The sequence below is a fragment of the Equus asinus genome, chromosome 12 (genome assembly GCF_041296235.1).
Source record: "Equus asinus isolate D_3611 breed Donkey chromosome 12, EquAss-T2T_v2, whole genome shotgun sequence".
Classification (NCBI taxonomy): domain Eukaryota; kingdom Metazoa; phylum Chordata; class Mammalia; order Perissodactyla; family Equidae; genus Equus; species Equus asinus.
The window spans coordinates 19,995,649-20,012,650 of record NC_091801.1 but is presented as its reverse complement, the minus strand read 5'-3'; the positions used below and the strand labels follow the sequence as shown (position 1 = coordinate 20,012,650).

At 36.3% G+C, this 17,002-nt stretch overlaps 2 long non-coding RNA genes across 2 annotated transcripts in view; one reads left to right on the top strand and one right to left on the bottom strand.

The window, feature by feature from the left end:
* The window catches only part of LOC106834316 (uncharacterized), a 192,555-nt gene that overhangs the window by 151,651 nt on the left and 23,902 nt on the right, over positions 1 to 17,002 (top strand). The window lies entirely within an intron of this gene.
* The window catches only part of LOC123290038 (uncharacterized), a 46,428-nt gene continuing 42,228 nt past the window's right edge, over positions 12,803 to 17,002 (bottom strand). Inside the window, exons 3-4 of the long non-coding RNA XR_011493178.1 lie at positions 15,115 to 15,233; positions 12,803 to 13,961 (exon numbers count right to left, since the gene is read on the bottom strand). This is a non-coding gene — a long non-coding RNA (uncharacterized lncRNA). The remainder of the gene's footprint in view (positions 13,962 to 15,114; positions 15,234 to 17,002) is intronic.

The window sequence follows — 17,002 nt, the reverse complement described above, 5'->3', positions numbered from 1 at the left end:
AGTTTGATGATTTTTAGATGCCTCACATAAGTGGAATCATGCAGTATTTGACCTTCTGTCTCTAACATTTCATTTAGCATAATGTCCTCCATTTCCACTCATGTTGTCACATAATTTCCTTCTTTTTTAAGGCCAAAAATATTCCTCTGTGTGTGTGTGTGTGAGTGTGTGTGTGTGTAAGTGATATTTTCTTTATCCATTAATCTGTCAATGGACAATTAGGTTGTTTCTATATCTTGGCTATTGTGAACAGTGCTGCAATGATCATGGGCGTGTAGATATCTCTTCACGATCCTGATTTCAATTGTTTTGGTATATCCAAATAGACACCCAAAAGTGGGATTGCTGGATCATATGGTAACTCTATTTTTAATTTTTTGAGGAAGTATCATGCTTTTTTCTATAATGGCTGCACCATTTTACATTTCCACCAACAGTGTACAAAGGTTCCAATTATTCCACATCATCACCAATGCCTATATTTTATTATTATTATTATAGTAATCCCAACAGGTGTGGGGTAATATCTCACTGTGTTTTGCTTCACATTTCCCTAATAAGTAGTGATGCTGTGCATCTTTTCACATACCTCTTGGTCATTTGTATATATTTTTTGGATAAATGTCTATTCAAGTCCTTTGCCCATTTTTTAAATGGGTTATTTCTTTTGCAATTGGGTTGTAGAAGTTCCTTGTGTATTTTGAATATTAATTTCTTATCAGATATATGGTTTATTTTCTCCCATTCTGTAGGTTGCCTTTCACTCTGTTGATTGTTTCCTTTGCTGTACAGAAGCTTTTAATTTGACATAGTCCTACTTGTTAATTTTGTTTTTGTTGCTTGAGCTTTTTATGTCATTTCCAAAACATTGCTATGCCCAATGCCATGAAAAATTTCCCGTTTCCTTGTAGAAGTTTTACAGTTCTGGGTCTTATGTCTAAGTCTTTAATCCATTTTGAGTTGATTTTTGTGTATGTTGTAATATAAAGGTCCAATTTCATTCTTTTGCACATGGATATCCGGTTTTCATAGCACCATTTGTTGAAGAAACTGTCATTTGCCCATTGTGTATTCTTGGCATCCTTGTTGAAAATCAGTTGATAATAAATGCAAGGGTTTATTTTTGGGCTCTCTGTTCTGTTTTACTCTGGGGTTATCTGTTCTCTTGTGGTATATGTTTCCATTTTTATCTAGTAACATACTGTTTTAATTACTATAGCTGTGTAGTATATTAAAAAATCAGGAAGTGTGATGCCTCAAGATTTCTCAAGGTTGCTTTGGCTATTTGGGATCTTTTGTAGTTCCATACAAATTTTAGGATTGTTTTATTTATTTCTGTAAAAAATGACATTGGGATTTTGATAAGGATTGCGTTGAATCTATAGATCACTTGGGCAATATGGACATTTTAACAATGTTAAAACTTCCAATCCAAGTACACAAGATGTCTTTCCACTTATTTGTGTCTTCTTTAATTTCTTTCATCAGCTATTTGTAGTTTCTAAGACCAGTCTTTTACCTCCTTTGTTAAATTTATTCCTAAGTATTTTATTCTTTTTGATGCTACTGTCAATGGGATTTATTTCTTAATTTCATTTTTGGAGAGTTCATTGTTAATGTATAAAAATGTATCTGATTCTTGTGTGTTGATTTTGTATCCTGAAAATTTACTGCATTGGTTTATTATTTATAAGAGGGTTTTTGTGTGGAATCTTATGAATTTTCTATACATAAGAGCTTGTCATCAGCAAACAATGTAATGTTACTTTTTTCTTTCCAATTTTAATTTCATTTATTTTTCTTTCTTGCCTAATTACTTTGACTAGAACTTCCAGTACTATGTTGCATAGAAGTGACAAGAGTGGGCATCCTTGTGTTTTTCCTGGTTTTGAAGGAAAAGCTTTCAGGTTTTCACCGTTGAATATTATGTTGCTTATGGGCAATTCTTCCAGGTACATGATGGGATATCTTGAACTTAGAAGTCCTATCACTAACAGTTTGTGGGTGTGTGGGTGTGTGGGTGTGTGTGTGTGTGTGTGTGTGTATCCAGACCTTTTTTATTTGGGGGGAGTTTTTTTGGATTATAGTTTTAAATATTAGTTTTATTCCATTCTTTTTCTTCTTCTTTAGGGACCCCAACAATACACAGATATATATGACAGATTTTTGTTGCCTATCTTCTTTGTCTAAATACTTTCTTTCTAGTCATCTTTTCCTCTTTTTCTTTCATTCTCTTGATTGTTTTTCTTCCTTCTGTTAGTGTTCTTTCTTATACTTTTGGTGACTCCATTCTGCTTTTGGTCTCTAATTAATGTTCATTTCTGAAATGATTTGTCTTCATTTTCTTTTCCTTCCTAAGTTTAGTAACTCTCATTTCATATTTTCCCCTTTTTTGGTCTATTTATTGTCTGAGTTTTGAGTTTATAATTTATGATATTATTTTATATCATAACATTTTGTTTTATAATATTTAACTTGTTTTAGACTATTATATTTTCCTCAACTTCATGGCTTTTATTATTGAAAACTATTTTAATAAACTAAAAGATTTTGATTCTTTTTAATTTCTTCTTATAGTAGCTTCCTATAGATGTTGGTTGTTATTTTCTATTCATTTAAGTTGTGTTGTATTTCACCAGCAATAATAAGTGAGAAGTTTTGGTAACTTACTCAATTTCATAGTTCCAGAATGTCCTCCTTTGCTGACATAGTACAGGGTTTACTCTTTAATAAATGGCACCTTTGGGGAGTGAGTCTGTATGCCTTCCCATGTTGTGATACTCTTTTGTTTCCATAGGACGCTATCTTCTGAGTTTTACTTATTTATTACCCTTTATCTGCTAAGTCTCCAAGAGATTCCTCTCCTTTCCGAGTTGTCCTCCTCTGCCCAAGAAGCGCAACTACCTCTGCTCCAGCACACTTTCAAAAACCTTTTTTTAATTTTCCAGTTGTATTAGTTTGCTAGGGTTACCACAACAAAGCACCACAAATGGAGTGGCTTAAACAGCAGAAATCTATTGTCTCACAGTTCTGGAGGATAGAAATCTGAGATCCAGGTATCATCAGGGCCATACTACCTCTGAAGGCATTAGAGAAGATCTATTCCAGGCCTCTCTCCTAGCTTCTGATAGTTACTTGGCTTGTGGCAACATAACTCCAATCTTCATGTGGTGTTCTCTCCGTGTGCTGGTCTTGTCCCAATTTCCCCTTTTTATAGGAATACTAGTTCTATTGGATTAGGGCCCAACCTAGTGAATCTTAATTTACTCATCTCCACAGACCCTCTTTCTAAATAAGATCATATTCATAGGCATTAGAAGTCAGGACTTAAACATCTTTTTTGGGAGACAAAATTCAACTCATAACACCAGTAGATGGTACTCACAGCATCTCAGATTCTTTTTTGGGGGGGTTCTGGGGGAAATGTTATTTTCCCATTCAGATTAGGAGACTTTCCTTCTGGGGATTAACTCTAGATAATGTTGTCTGCATTGCATTATTGCTAATACTATGTTAGACTCTGGCATAATGTTATGTTCCAAGCTGGGCTTGCTGATTTCTGAACTTTTCCCACACATGTATAGAAAATGAAGCTTATAGGACTATTTCCTACTTTGCTACAGGCATGAGTTTTGGTTGATCTTATTTGCTTTTTTTAATGATCTGCATGATTTTTGAAGGATATATGGAGAAATTCAAATTTGAGTGCCCACTGTTACTGTATGGGAATGAGAAATCTCCATTGCAACATATATTAAGATTAATATAAAGATTCCAAACTTCCTTTTAAATTTATTTCCACAAGGCAATATTAATTCATTTCATTCTATTTAATAAAGCGTTTGTTTTAATTTGAAATGTAGGAGCTGCAGTAACAAATATAAAGCATTTGGTAGTCAACACAGATGACTCAAGTAGCCCAATTAAATACCTCCCTACCATGTGATTGGTTTCTAGCTTTTCCTATTTATTGGAAACCCAAGTGTGTGTATTATTATTCGGTTTTCCTATCTATTCAGATATGACAGTGTATTTACAGAAATAGGACATGGGAGATAATATCACAATGACTGGAGATTTAATAACTTATAACTAAAATAGCATCACTTCTGGGTTAACCTGCTGCTTAATCTGAACCAAGGATTGGACTGACTAAATTGTTGGGAGATCAGTGGAGATAGTATCCGTTTTCCCCATGGCTCTTTTTGGTGCCTGGATCAGACTTTCTCTTGGACCAACAGACTCTAACACCTCTTCTGGAATCGATTCCAACCGATGATGAGCTACATCTGGCCTGTGAAATGAAAATAGCAAAACCTTTGATTCAGTCCAAGTTAAGTGGATCTACATCATCTGCTCAGTCAACTTTTGCCAAGATGAATGATGCTGTGTCAGTGTTCCATAATTTCAGAGGTGGATTTCCCCTTTTTAACAACAAAGTGTTTTCCTTTACATAGGCAATGAAAGAAAAAAAACTGCTGTGTGTGAAAATGCATTTTGGCTCCTCTATATATTTGGAAACAAAACCCCTAAGATAATCCTATTTTAGCCTTTTTTCTTTCTCTTGGATCTCTGCCATCCTGGCCCTTATCAAGTTGCACAAGGGGGCACTGTAGCCGTGAAAGTTCTGGAGAAGTGTTTCCTTTCCTTGTTTCCTAGTATCAGAAGAATGTTAACAGGAAGAAGAATGTGATGGGAAAGGAGAGAGCCAATAACTTTCAGAGCTGTGAGTGCTCCCCAGTTGTTTTAACTCCCAGCTCAGATTCAAAAGTATTTACTCCAGAAGGAACACAATGGTGGGTATAAGCAGAGGGAGAAAGACAAGAACCTTGAGGTTTATTTTACGTTTGTCTGGTTTCCCACGTAAAAGAACAATAAACATAGAAAGGGGAACGAGCCCAAAATGGATATTTTTGAAACTTGGAAAATCACTCAGCTGTGGGTCTAGTGGCTGTGGTGGAGGCTGCAGTTCAAATCCCAATGTCTGCAGCCTGTTCCCTGCCTAACCGATCTCAATGAGGAGAGAGGGAGGTTGGGGATTTTGATGTTAGGGTTGCCAAAGCATCATAATAAGAGTGTTTGGGATAATTTAATAGAATGTGTTGTGGTGTCCAGATTACTGGTACAACACCTATACCCTTAGGTCCTGCCAACCTATGATACAAACGATGTCACATTTACGTTAATTTCCAAGTTCTGTCTGCATGTTGACCCCATTATACTAATTTTAGGATCCCATCTCTGTAGAATTGATCTAGTTTATTTATGGGATATTGGGCATATCCACATTAATTTCTATTGTCAAGGCGTGATCTAGGTTTTTACTTTCTGGTTTTGTGTTCTTGTATATTCTTTAAAAGCCTCTAATGCCATTTTTCTCATCTCTTCCTCCTCAATTAACTTTATCATTAGCCAGAATACAAGGGATTCTTCAGTTGTCTTGTTAAGACTGAGCTGTCACAGTAACATTTAACTACAAGTAGCTCCTTCTGTCAGTTGTATTAATTTAACTGAGTTCACTTGTATCCATCTTCTTAACCCCTCTCTGTACTGCAATAAATCATCTAACAACAAATGAGTAAAAGTAGACCTGAGCAGTCAATGGATGGAGCTTCAAAGGAAACTAGCTAGTGAGCTATAGGGGCTGAGATTAATCAGGGCTTGGAAAATTAAAAAAATATGTAAAATATATAAATTATATGTATGTAAACTATAACATATTGCTAAATGTATATACATATTACATAAATTTATTTTTAAAGAAATGATTAAGTTGAAGAAATGCAAAAATCATTGGGGCCAATAAAAAGCAAAATTGTCAGTGCTGAAAATAGACCCAGTAATGTGGAGGATAAATTGAAAAGCTTTTTCAGAACTCAGAGAAGTCCCAAAAAAAGAAATGATGGGATAATTTTTTAAGACACAGCCTGGAAATTCAAAAGACAAATAATGTTTCTGAAGAAGAAAAGATGGACTAAATATTAGTAACTATCGCCTCACATTGGAAGTTTTCTGAGCTAAAGGAAAGTCCTTTCTGAGCACGTGGAAAGTCCCTATCATGAAACAGGTAAAATTAATGAGAAGTGACATATACCAAAATATTTCCTACTGAAATTTTTGAATTGCAAGGAAAGTGAAAATATTCTCTAAGGACTCTTGCAGTCAAAAGAGTTTATCCATAGAACAACTAAATCAAGTTAGCCTCAAACCTCATCCGCAAAGCATGGGTGGAAAGAAAATCAATAGATATTTATAGTAGAGTGCTGGTTGGGAAAAGTTAACTCTATAAACTAAATGAATATATGTGGCAGCAAAGACTTTATCAGGTATACATAAATTCAGAGAATAAACATCCACATACTCTTCTTAAAATTTTATGTGAAGGTACCCTCCAATACCCAAATATAAATAAAAATTGAAGAATAAAAATAGTTGTAGCAAATAAAAAAGCCTCAGAAGTGGATGTAAAAACACTTAAACAGGTTGTATAAATAATTATTGTAAATATAATTTAAAACAATTCAAAAGTTAAATATATACTTTAAAGATAAAATATATATAATTATTTTAATAAATGAGAGCTTTTATTATTCATGTTAAGATGAAAGCAGAACTACAACCAAAGATACAGATAATATTAAAAATATTATGAGCATAATTTTAAAAATTTATTAAAATCAATTTTATTTTATTTTTTAATTTATATTTATATCTTTTTAATTGCAGTAACGTTGGGTTATAACATTATATAGCTGTTGGATGTACATCATAATATATTTCAAATTCTGTGTAGATCACATCATGTTCACCACCCAAAAACTAATTATAGTCCATCCCCTCACATGTGAGCCTAATCACCCCTTTTGCCCTCCCCTGCCTTCCCCCATGGTAACCACCAATCCATTCTCCATTGCTACATGTTTGTGTGTCATTGTCTGTATCTTCTACTTATGAGTGAGATCATAAGGTATTTGACTTTCTCCCTCTGACTAGTTTCACTCAGCATAATACCCTCAAGGACCGTCCGTGTTGTCACAAATGGCCGGATTTCATCATTCCTTATGGCTGAGTAGTATTCCATTGTGTATAAATACCATATCTTCTTTATCCATTCATCCCTTGATGGGCACCTAGGTTGCTTCGAAGTCTTGGCTATTGTGTATAATGCTGCAATGAACATAGGGGTGCAAGTATCTTTATGCCTTTGTGTTTTCAAGTTCTTTGGATAAATACCCAGCAGTGGGATAGCTGGATCATATGGTAGATCTATCCTTAATTTTCTGAGGATACTCCATACTGCTTTCCATAGTGGCTGCACCACTCTGCACTACCACCAGCAGTGTACAAGGGTTGCCTTCTCTCCACATCCTCTCCAACATTTGTTGTTTCCTGTCTTGTTAATTATATCCATTCTGACGGGACTGAGGTGATACCTCATTGTAGTTTTGATTTGCATTTCCCTCATAGCTAATGATGTTGAGCATCTTTTCATATGGCTGTTGGCCGTCCATATATCTTCTTTGGAGAAATCTCTGTTCAGATCTTTTGCCCGTTTTCTAATTGGATTGTTGTTTTTTTTTGTTGTTGAGCTGTGTGAGTTCTTTGTATATTTTGGATATTAACCCCTTATCTGATATATGGTTTGCAAATATCTTCTCCCAATTGTTACGTTGTCTTTTCGTTTTGTTGATGGCTTCCTTTGCTGTGCATAAGCTTTTTAGTTTGATGTAGTCCTATTTGTTCACTTTTTCTTTTGTTTCCCTTGCCCGGTCAGACATGGGACTTGAAAATATGGTGCTCAGACTGATGTCAAAGAGCGTACTGCCTCTGTTTTCTTCCAGAAGTTTCATGGTTTCGGGTCTTACATTCAAGTCTTTAATCCATTTTGAGTTGATTTTTGTGCATGGTGTAAGGGAATGGTCTACTTTCATTCTTTCGCATGTGGCTGTCCAGTTTTCCCAACACCATTTATGGAAGAGACTCTCCTTTCTCCATCATATGCTCTTGGCTCCCCTGTCGAATATTAGCTGTCCATAAATGTGTGGGTTTATTTCTGGGCTCTCGATTCTGTTCCATTCATTTGTGTGTCTGCTTTTGTGCTAGTACCATGCTGTTTTGGTTACTATGACTTTGTAGTATATTTTGAAATCAGGGAGTGTGATACCTCCAGCTTTGTTCCTTTTTCTCAGGTGTCCTTTGGTTATTCAGGGTCTTTTGTTGTTCCATATAAGTTTTAGGATTGTTTGTTCTATTTCTGTGAAAAATTTTGTTGGAACTTTGATAGGGATTGCATTGAATCTATAGATTGCTTTAGGAAGTATGGACATTTTAGCAATGTTAATTCTTCAAACTCTAAGTTTCGACAGTTCTTTTGCTCCTTAAGTGCTCATATGTAAAATGAGAATTGAGAAGTAAGTAAATCATTGGAGTACTTTCTGGAGTTTAGTCAGAGCTCAATAAAAATTAGTATTTTTATTAATGATTATTCTTATTATATTTGTTTTACAAGAGAATTACATAAAATGAGAATAAAACTATCTAAATTGTGTATTATTTTACATCAGGCAAATAAACATACAGAGTAGCGGTAGCTGAAAACCACAAATTAACACAACGAGACACCACTAAACATTTTTTTCAATGGCCTAAATCCAGAGCATTGATACCACCAATTGTTGGTAAGGTTATGAAGCAACAGAAATTCTCATACATTTCTGGTGGGAATGAAAAATGGTACAGCCACTTTAGAACACAATTTGGCGGTCTCTTACAAAACTAAGCAACTTTTATCAAAGGATCCAGCAATGGCACTCCTTGGTGTTTACCCAAAGGGGTTGAAAACTATGTTTGTACAAAAACCTGCACAAGGATGTGTATAGCAGCTTTGTTTATGATTGCCAAAACTTGGAAGCAACTAAGATTTCCTTTAGTAGGTAAATAAATAAACTGTGGTACATCCAGATAATGGGATATTATTCAGTACTAAAAAGAAATGAACTATCAAGCATGTAAAGACATGGAGGAACCGTCAATGCATATTACTAAGTGGAAGAAGCCAATCTGAAAGGGCTGCATCAGTATGCATTCCAGCTATGTGACATTCTGGAAAAGGTAAAACTATGGAGACAATAAAATGATCAGTGGTTGCCACAGGGAACCAGGCAGTAGAGATGAATAAGCAAAGCACAAAGGATTTTTAGGGCATAAATACTCCATATGATATTATAATGATGGATATATATCATTATGCATTTTTCTAAACCCACAGAATATACAACACCAAGAGTGAACCCTAATATAAACTATGAACTTTCAACAATTATAATGTATAGGTTCATCTTTGGTAAAAAAAAAATAAGTATCATTCTGGAGACTGATGTTGATAAAGGGGAAGTTATGCATGTATGGGACAGGGGGTATGTGGGAAATATCTGTACCTCTTTCTTAATTTTGTTGTAAACCTAAAACAGCTCTTAAAAATTAAATTTTAAAAACAAATTTTAAGAGTAGTGGTAGAAATATTTTATTAGAGAAGCGGAGTGGCCTGGTATAGTGGTCCTTGGAGCTGTTTGGGTTTCCCAGGGCCACTTCTGAGACAATTATGAACCTGAAAGACGAAAGGATATAGAAAGTAAAGGCATAGATATCAACACCTTGTAGATAAGCATTACATGAAAACAGTAATCTAAAAACAAAACAAAACCAAAAAATACCTCATTGACATAAGATCTGAAAAATTGTAGAAGTTAATTGACCTCTTCGAGGATCAGTTTTCTCATCTACAAAATGGGTTAATATTACCTAGGGTTATCTTGTGGATTTTCTTATATATTGAATGTAAAATATGGGATATAACACAGATACCCAATAACTATGGGCTTCCTACCCATCTCCTTACATCGAAGATTAAATAATTTACTTCTAACAGTGACCAGATTATATGCTTTAAATCATTCTCCCTCAACCTGTTATTCATATACATTGTTCCTGTATGTTCAAGAAAAAGTACATTTTCATTTTTGCCTAAACTAAAAGAAAAATGTCTGGCAAAACTAAATCACAAAAGCATATCAATGCCAAGCACGAACGGCTGTTAGATCATCCAGTTTGTGGTGGTCTCCATCCCTCGGCACGGAGGGTTGGGAATTGACTCTTTGCATGGTGCTGCCTACTGCATACAGATTCTCTTTAATCTTGAAGTTCTACGCCAGTGAAGCGTCTGGATACTCTTTCTTTTCAGAACAACATTCAAATACACTAAAAAAAATTCTCATTGCATCTGGTTTTATTGGTAGGGGAAAGGTCACATGCACATGTATTTGTTGATCGTCAATATCCGTGCACCAAAGCACTGTGTGCAGGACACCAAGCACCGAGAAGTAAGGAGGGGACCCCTCACCCTCTGCAACGGTGACCCACTGATCTATACCTGACATTCTGTGTACTGTGCATGTAACAGGTTGTGATGGTAGAAAGGATGAGAAAGGGAGAGAAATAGACATAGGGGAAAGATGAAAGAGGAATTTTACTATTTTTCCAAGAACTTCCCCATTTTCCCCCAAAAGAAAACCTTACTGCTTCAAATATAGACACATCAACCCTAATATTCATGCATATGTATATTCAGCTTGGAACATCAGCATGGAACCAGCCATCATTCCTACATTCGTGTGCGTGTGTAAATACTATCTTTTTTTCTTTTTTGGCAGTCCTTGTCAGTAAATTGTGAAGTTATTTTGCTATTTATGCTTTGCTAAAAAAGAAATCCCAGTTTTACAGAAGTCTTAGATACAAGCCCCTACATAAGTGGGTGTTTATTAAATCTGCATTTGGAGTTTATTTGATTAACAAATATACATTATAATATTGAAATTTAAATAGTAGTGAAATAGGAATATCTAGTATTCAAGAAAGATTCATCAATGCAGGAAAAGCACAATGGAGAGTTAAAAGTGGTTCTAACAGGTGCATGTTAGAGTTTTAATTTGGAAATTTCTCCATGGTATTTATCAGTAAAACAAGGATTAAAAATTCTTCATCATTTCTTCAGTGAGTTGCTGCTTTGCTTTTCGATTTGCTAATATGATACTCCTTAGATGGAGTATTTATCTATATGACACCAAACATACAGATGAAAACCAAAACATTCAGTCAATCATTCAGCTATTTGTTAATATACACTTGGCATCACTTAGAAAAGAGTAATTAGAAATCATTAACTAGATTTTTCTATTTTTATTTATATATTTGGCAATATTTAGGTATAGTCATCATTACAAGAAAAACTTGGTCTGACTATAATTGCCTTTTCTTTTATTTGGTATTTTGTACTCTATTATAAACAAAAGCTTTTGGTCCTGATATATTTTTCCTTATTGTTAAATTACGAGCTTCATTTCTTTTTTTTTTTTTTTTTGTGGAAGATTAGCCCTGAGCTAACTGCCACCAGTCCTCCTCTTTTTGCTGAGGAAGACTGGCCCTGAGCTAACATCCATGCCTATCTTCCTCTAATTTATATGTGGGGCACCTACCACAGCATGGCGTGCCAAGCGGTGCCATGTCGGCACCCAGGATCCCAACCAGCAAACCCCGGGCCACCCAAGAAGCAGAACGTGCACACTTAACCACTGTGCCACCTGGCCGGCCCACTTCATTTCTCTTTGACTGTTGAGCTCTGACCTAAATTTATTTCCATCAATGCTTTGATTCGTACTCTCATTTCAGCTTTCTTAAATAGGGAACATGAGTATATTTTCTACACATTTTATGACTTCATTTCTTATCTATTTCATTCATCCTTAAATAAATTGATGTGATTTAAATTCGTAAAATAAATATGAAATAAGACAGTCCAAAATTTAAAATTTCAATCAAGATTAAGAGACATTAAACTAAGGGGAGTGAGAAATGAACCAGGGGTCTGGGATGAGTGAGTCACTACACCTGGGTGCCAAGTTCCCTAAGAACGGAAGATAAAATCAAAGACTAAGTTGAGGGTAAGGAATTGGATGATATTGTTTGAAAAACAAAAAACGTCCTGCAAGTCCATTTAGGGCAGTGGTACTCAACCTTTTGTTTTTCTGCCTTAACACAACAAAGGGCTTCAACAGGCTCTCACCCTCACCAGTTACTATGTTTATTACAGAAGGATGAGCATCTCCCCCACCCCCCCAGCCCACCTCCAACCCCTCCACAGGAAAGATTAATGATTCAGCAAAAAAACTCATCTGGGCACTCACTTCTCTATGGAATTCAATGCACACGTTAGTACTGTCCAAATATTTTTTCTATGCTTTCTGATAGTTTAATTCAACACAAGGACAAAGCTTAAAGGAGATAATACCTGTCATATGTCAAACATTTCCTCTGTGCCAGACCAGCTGAGCATTTTCTGTGCATTGTCCCATTTGTTTTCCACAATGTGTTCATGAGCGATTAACCCCATTTTATAGGTGAGGAAACTAAGATTTTGAAGAGATCAAGTAACAGGCCTAAGGTCACAGGCTGGAAGCTGGTAAATGGCACAAACCCTGGGTGGCTGACTGTGCATAAGACTCTGCTGTGTATTAGAACCTCCTGGGCTCCAACTCCAGAGATTCTGACTCTGCAGGTATGAAGAGGGGCCTTGGAGTCTGTGTTTTACAGCATGTCTGGGGATTCTTGTGCATGGTGGAAGTAGGGCCAATACTTAAGCATATTGACTCCCAGCCCTTGCTTTTTCCCACTCTGGAAAGATCACTCTTCACCCAAAGGACCCCACAGTTGTTTCAGTGTGTTTCCTAAGGCAAGTATGAAAATTCTTCCACATAGACATCATGCCTTTTATTGACTTCACTGAGATTTTTAAAAACATTTTGATAATAATAGTACTAGCTGCTACTTAGAAAGATCTCTTAAGCGCAATAACATTCTAAGTGTTTTATATCAATTGTATCCTCAAACAGCCTCTCACTTAGGTACTATCATCATCTCTACTTCTCAGATTAGGAAATAGGGAAGAATTAGAATTTGAAGAATAGTTTGGCTTCAGAGGCTATGCTTTTATATCAGTAGATAACACTGCTTCTGGGAGTTATTTGGCTGGAAAACAAGTAGACTGTCAGGACATTATGGAACGGATAAGCTTTCCTTTGAGGTATGCTTAGTGATGCAGTGATGGCTACCGGAATGGGCCAGCAGGCAGTTGAACAGACCATCGTTCAGAGGGTGCTTCAAGGCTGAGTTCAGGAGCAACCACAGGGAAATAGCACAGCAGCCTGCAGATACTGTAAATATCAAAACTTCTCCCCGACTTAGTCACAAATTTTGTGAGTAGTTTTGGGTCAGTCACTGTTTCATAGTCTCAACCACGAAGGTTATTCTTTTGGAGGGTGAAATAAAATACTTGGGACTCTTACTAAGTTTGAAAGTACAAGAAAGGAAAATTAATATGGCCAATATTATTAGGGTTTTAATTTCCATCAAAACTTGGATAGCTAATAAAATACACTGTTATGCAGGTTGCCAATCTGTATCTCATGTCAACTTTGCTGAAATTTAGCTCTGAGGTTTCCCTCTTCTTTTAGTTATATTCATTTCTTCATCCTGTCTAAAAAAAAAGTGGATGGGTAAGTTAGGATCCTGGCTTTTATTTTAATAATTAAAGATTGAGCACTTTCAGATTTCTAGCTCCAATGTATTATGAGCCTGTGATAGAGATTTGCTGGAGAAACAGCTCCTGATAAACAACAATTTGTTTAATGATAGTGATATTCAAAAAAGCCTAAGACTGCTCCAGAACCACTGCAGGCTTTTCTTTCTGTAGTTGATTGCATTGTCCTTCCAAGTCAGGGTTAAGGCCACTGGCATGGCGATCTCAGAAAAAGAACATTTGCTTCCAGTATACCTGGCTGGTGGATATATTCTGGAACTTAATTTCTACAGCTGTCAATCTCTTGAGCTTCAAAACACGAACATTGATCCTGGAAAAAAAGAGTTTTGTGGTTCAGTTTCATGACCTTTTTCCCCCAAAATGGGCCACTGATTAGAGAATCTTATATGTATTATGTACATTGAAGATTTTAAAATATAATCAGAGCATCCGGAGGGACAGAGACTCCCTTAATGAAATTATGGAGGGGTCTAGTTTTTTATATGCAAAATGTATTTCCCATCTCTGTCCAACATTGATTCTCTTTTTTCATTCTTTGTTGCTGTCTTATTCTCTCATAACAAGTACTGCCTGCCTTCTTGCATATATACAAGCATTTCCGCTCCTTGTCTCTGCAAACCACTGGCTGATTTCTTTAAGTACTCAAACCAGGAGAGTGCGGCATGAAGTACACCTATCCAAATTAGCCGCTGCAAATACAAACATAGAGGTTCTAAATATTGCATTTGATCATTTTTTCTGTAATTTGCTGTTCATACGGATGCTTTGCATATGTTGATTAAATATGCACTTTCCACTGCCTGGGGAGCCAGAGCCCCTCACAGCAGACCAGTGTTATCTGGTCCCAGGAGACTGCAGCACTCCAGAGGGGCACTGTCACGCAGGCTACCTGCTTCAGCTTGTCTTAGCAACAATGATCGCCATATGTGAAGCTGCAGGAAAACAGATGCTGTTTTTCCATTTGTGAAATCAAGTTGTTGGAAAGTAGTCAGGTTTCCAATGTATGAAAGCTCATCTAATCAACCTACGGAGACAGTGTGAGCTTTCTCGGAAATATTTGACAACAATCCCTAGTATTGGTGACTAGAAACATATATGAAATCATAGTTCCAAAATGATAATCCTTTTCCCATACTTGTGTTGATAATATCTGTTTTGATGGCTGAAAAATGGAGTCCCTAACTTTCTCACAGAAAGAAAGCATGTAACCCAGTTTTCACTTACAAAAAGGGCTTCAAGGCACCATCTCTAAGTGTAAGAGAGATTTACTATAGCATCTTATTTTATTATATCAGTCATAAGTATCAAGGATTATTTCTCCCACTGATGTCCAGGAACAGGAATATGAGACATTCATAATCCCCTTTTTGTCAATTCAAAAGTAAAATTTCCACAAAAGCCCAGTAAGTTTTCTGTGATCCACCCCCACCTCACTCTTGCCCATATCATAAGGACTTAATTACCTGCAGTTTGTGTAGCAAAATACTTTACTTTGGCTGCTTGGAAGCTCCTCTTCATTCATCAGATGTGACCTGCTTCTCCATCCATGCCCACAGCAAAGTATAGTTTGAAATTTGATTGGCTAGAATACATAGCATACAATGTCAGGAAGGAAAGAAATGTTGGAGATACGTAGTCACTTACAAACCAGATTGACTGTGGATATTAATTTATTTGCAATTAGTACTATTTTAATTTATAGGAAGAAATGTAGACAAAACCTGAATATGAGCAATATAAAGTTCAAATCCAAGGAACCTGGCTTCTAATCCTTTTTCCATCATTACTACCTGATTTTATCACAGCCTGAATTTGACTTTTCTATCTATGACATGTAAGTAATAGTGTATCAAAAAGTCATCATAATAAGAAATGCAGCAAATCTTTGAGCTAAAAATTTATGGAATCCCCAGGTGTTAATAACCTCTGCCTTTCCTCATTCATGAGTTTGTCCTGGGCAGTCTGTATCCTGACACAGGAGGTGCAACTCCCTGGAACGCTTATCTCCCTGAGATGACTAAGAAACCCAGTAAATAATGACTTCATAATAGTAAAAATATTACAAACACAAAAATTGCTATTTGTTCAGAAGACAAAGACATTGTGCCTACTTAAAGTAATTTAGGAGTTAGCATTTGAGCTGGGCTTTGAAATGTGGAAGTTCAACAGGATGAGGGTGTTTCCAAAGGAAAGAAATGGCACAAGTAGGACAAGGTTAATGGCAGAAGAGCACAGGGCATTTGCAGGGGGAGGTGTTTTAAGTTAATTGCCCAGAGAAAGGTGAAATTTAGTGAAGGAGAGCAAGGGGAAAAAAGACAGATAGTGAAGGGTCCTGAATGATGGTCGAATGAGTTCAGATGTGACTCTGAGCACTGGAAAGGTGAGATGGCTTTTCACAGCTGAGGATCAAGGTCAGAGCTGCACTTTGGCAGATCAACCTGAGACTCGCGTGTGGAGCATGGTTTGAGCCTACTGTGGACTAGCACTCCCCTTGCGTAGCAAAAGAGGAATGGACTATGGTGAAGTATCTTGCTGTCCAGGAGAAAAGACCAGAAATATGAAACAGTTATAAATAAGTGCCAGGATATAATTAAGCACTAAATTGTGTGATAACAACAATTGTTCTTGAACTTTATAGGCTACAAATCACTTTCAAAGTATTCTTCTCAGCCCTTCAATAAATACTTACTGAATGAATGAACAATCAGTTCTTTGAGGTAAGTAGAAAAGGTCAGGAATTTGAAAATCAGTCACATGGGCATAAGTGTATCTGGGCCTCAAAGTTGGATCTCATGGCACCTAATCTTTTGCTTTTTGTAGACTGATAGGCAGGAATTAAAGGGAAGAGACATATTGTTGAGTTCTTCTGCCTTTAGTTCACCAAGTACTATTGAGGGAAGGAAGAGAAAAGGTAGATTATGCTAGGCTATTAGCCCGTGAGTAAAAGTTAAATATTTTTGTGAACAAAGCATTCCATAAGTGGATATTTAATGACCAGATAGTGTGACTATTCGTGGATGTGACAGAAGTCTCTTTCCTTGAAGATTTGGGTACATAAATGGTACCATTTCTCAGTCTTTTTGGCAATTCTGACAGCCGCCCAAGAGCCTTTAAATCAATTGACTTTCTACTTAAAGCAGCCAAAACTGATCTTGACTACTGAGAACCCTGACTGATACAGTAATTTCAGTAAATAGATGTGACAAAGCCCTGCAAAGTTTCTGTACCTAGTCAAGCATTGGCCTGAAGTTCTGATAAGAACTCAGATCAGAGTCCTGGCTCATTACCTGCTATCTCTCCTTGGACATGTTACTTAACCTTGATGAGCATATTTTATATCTATAAAATGGC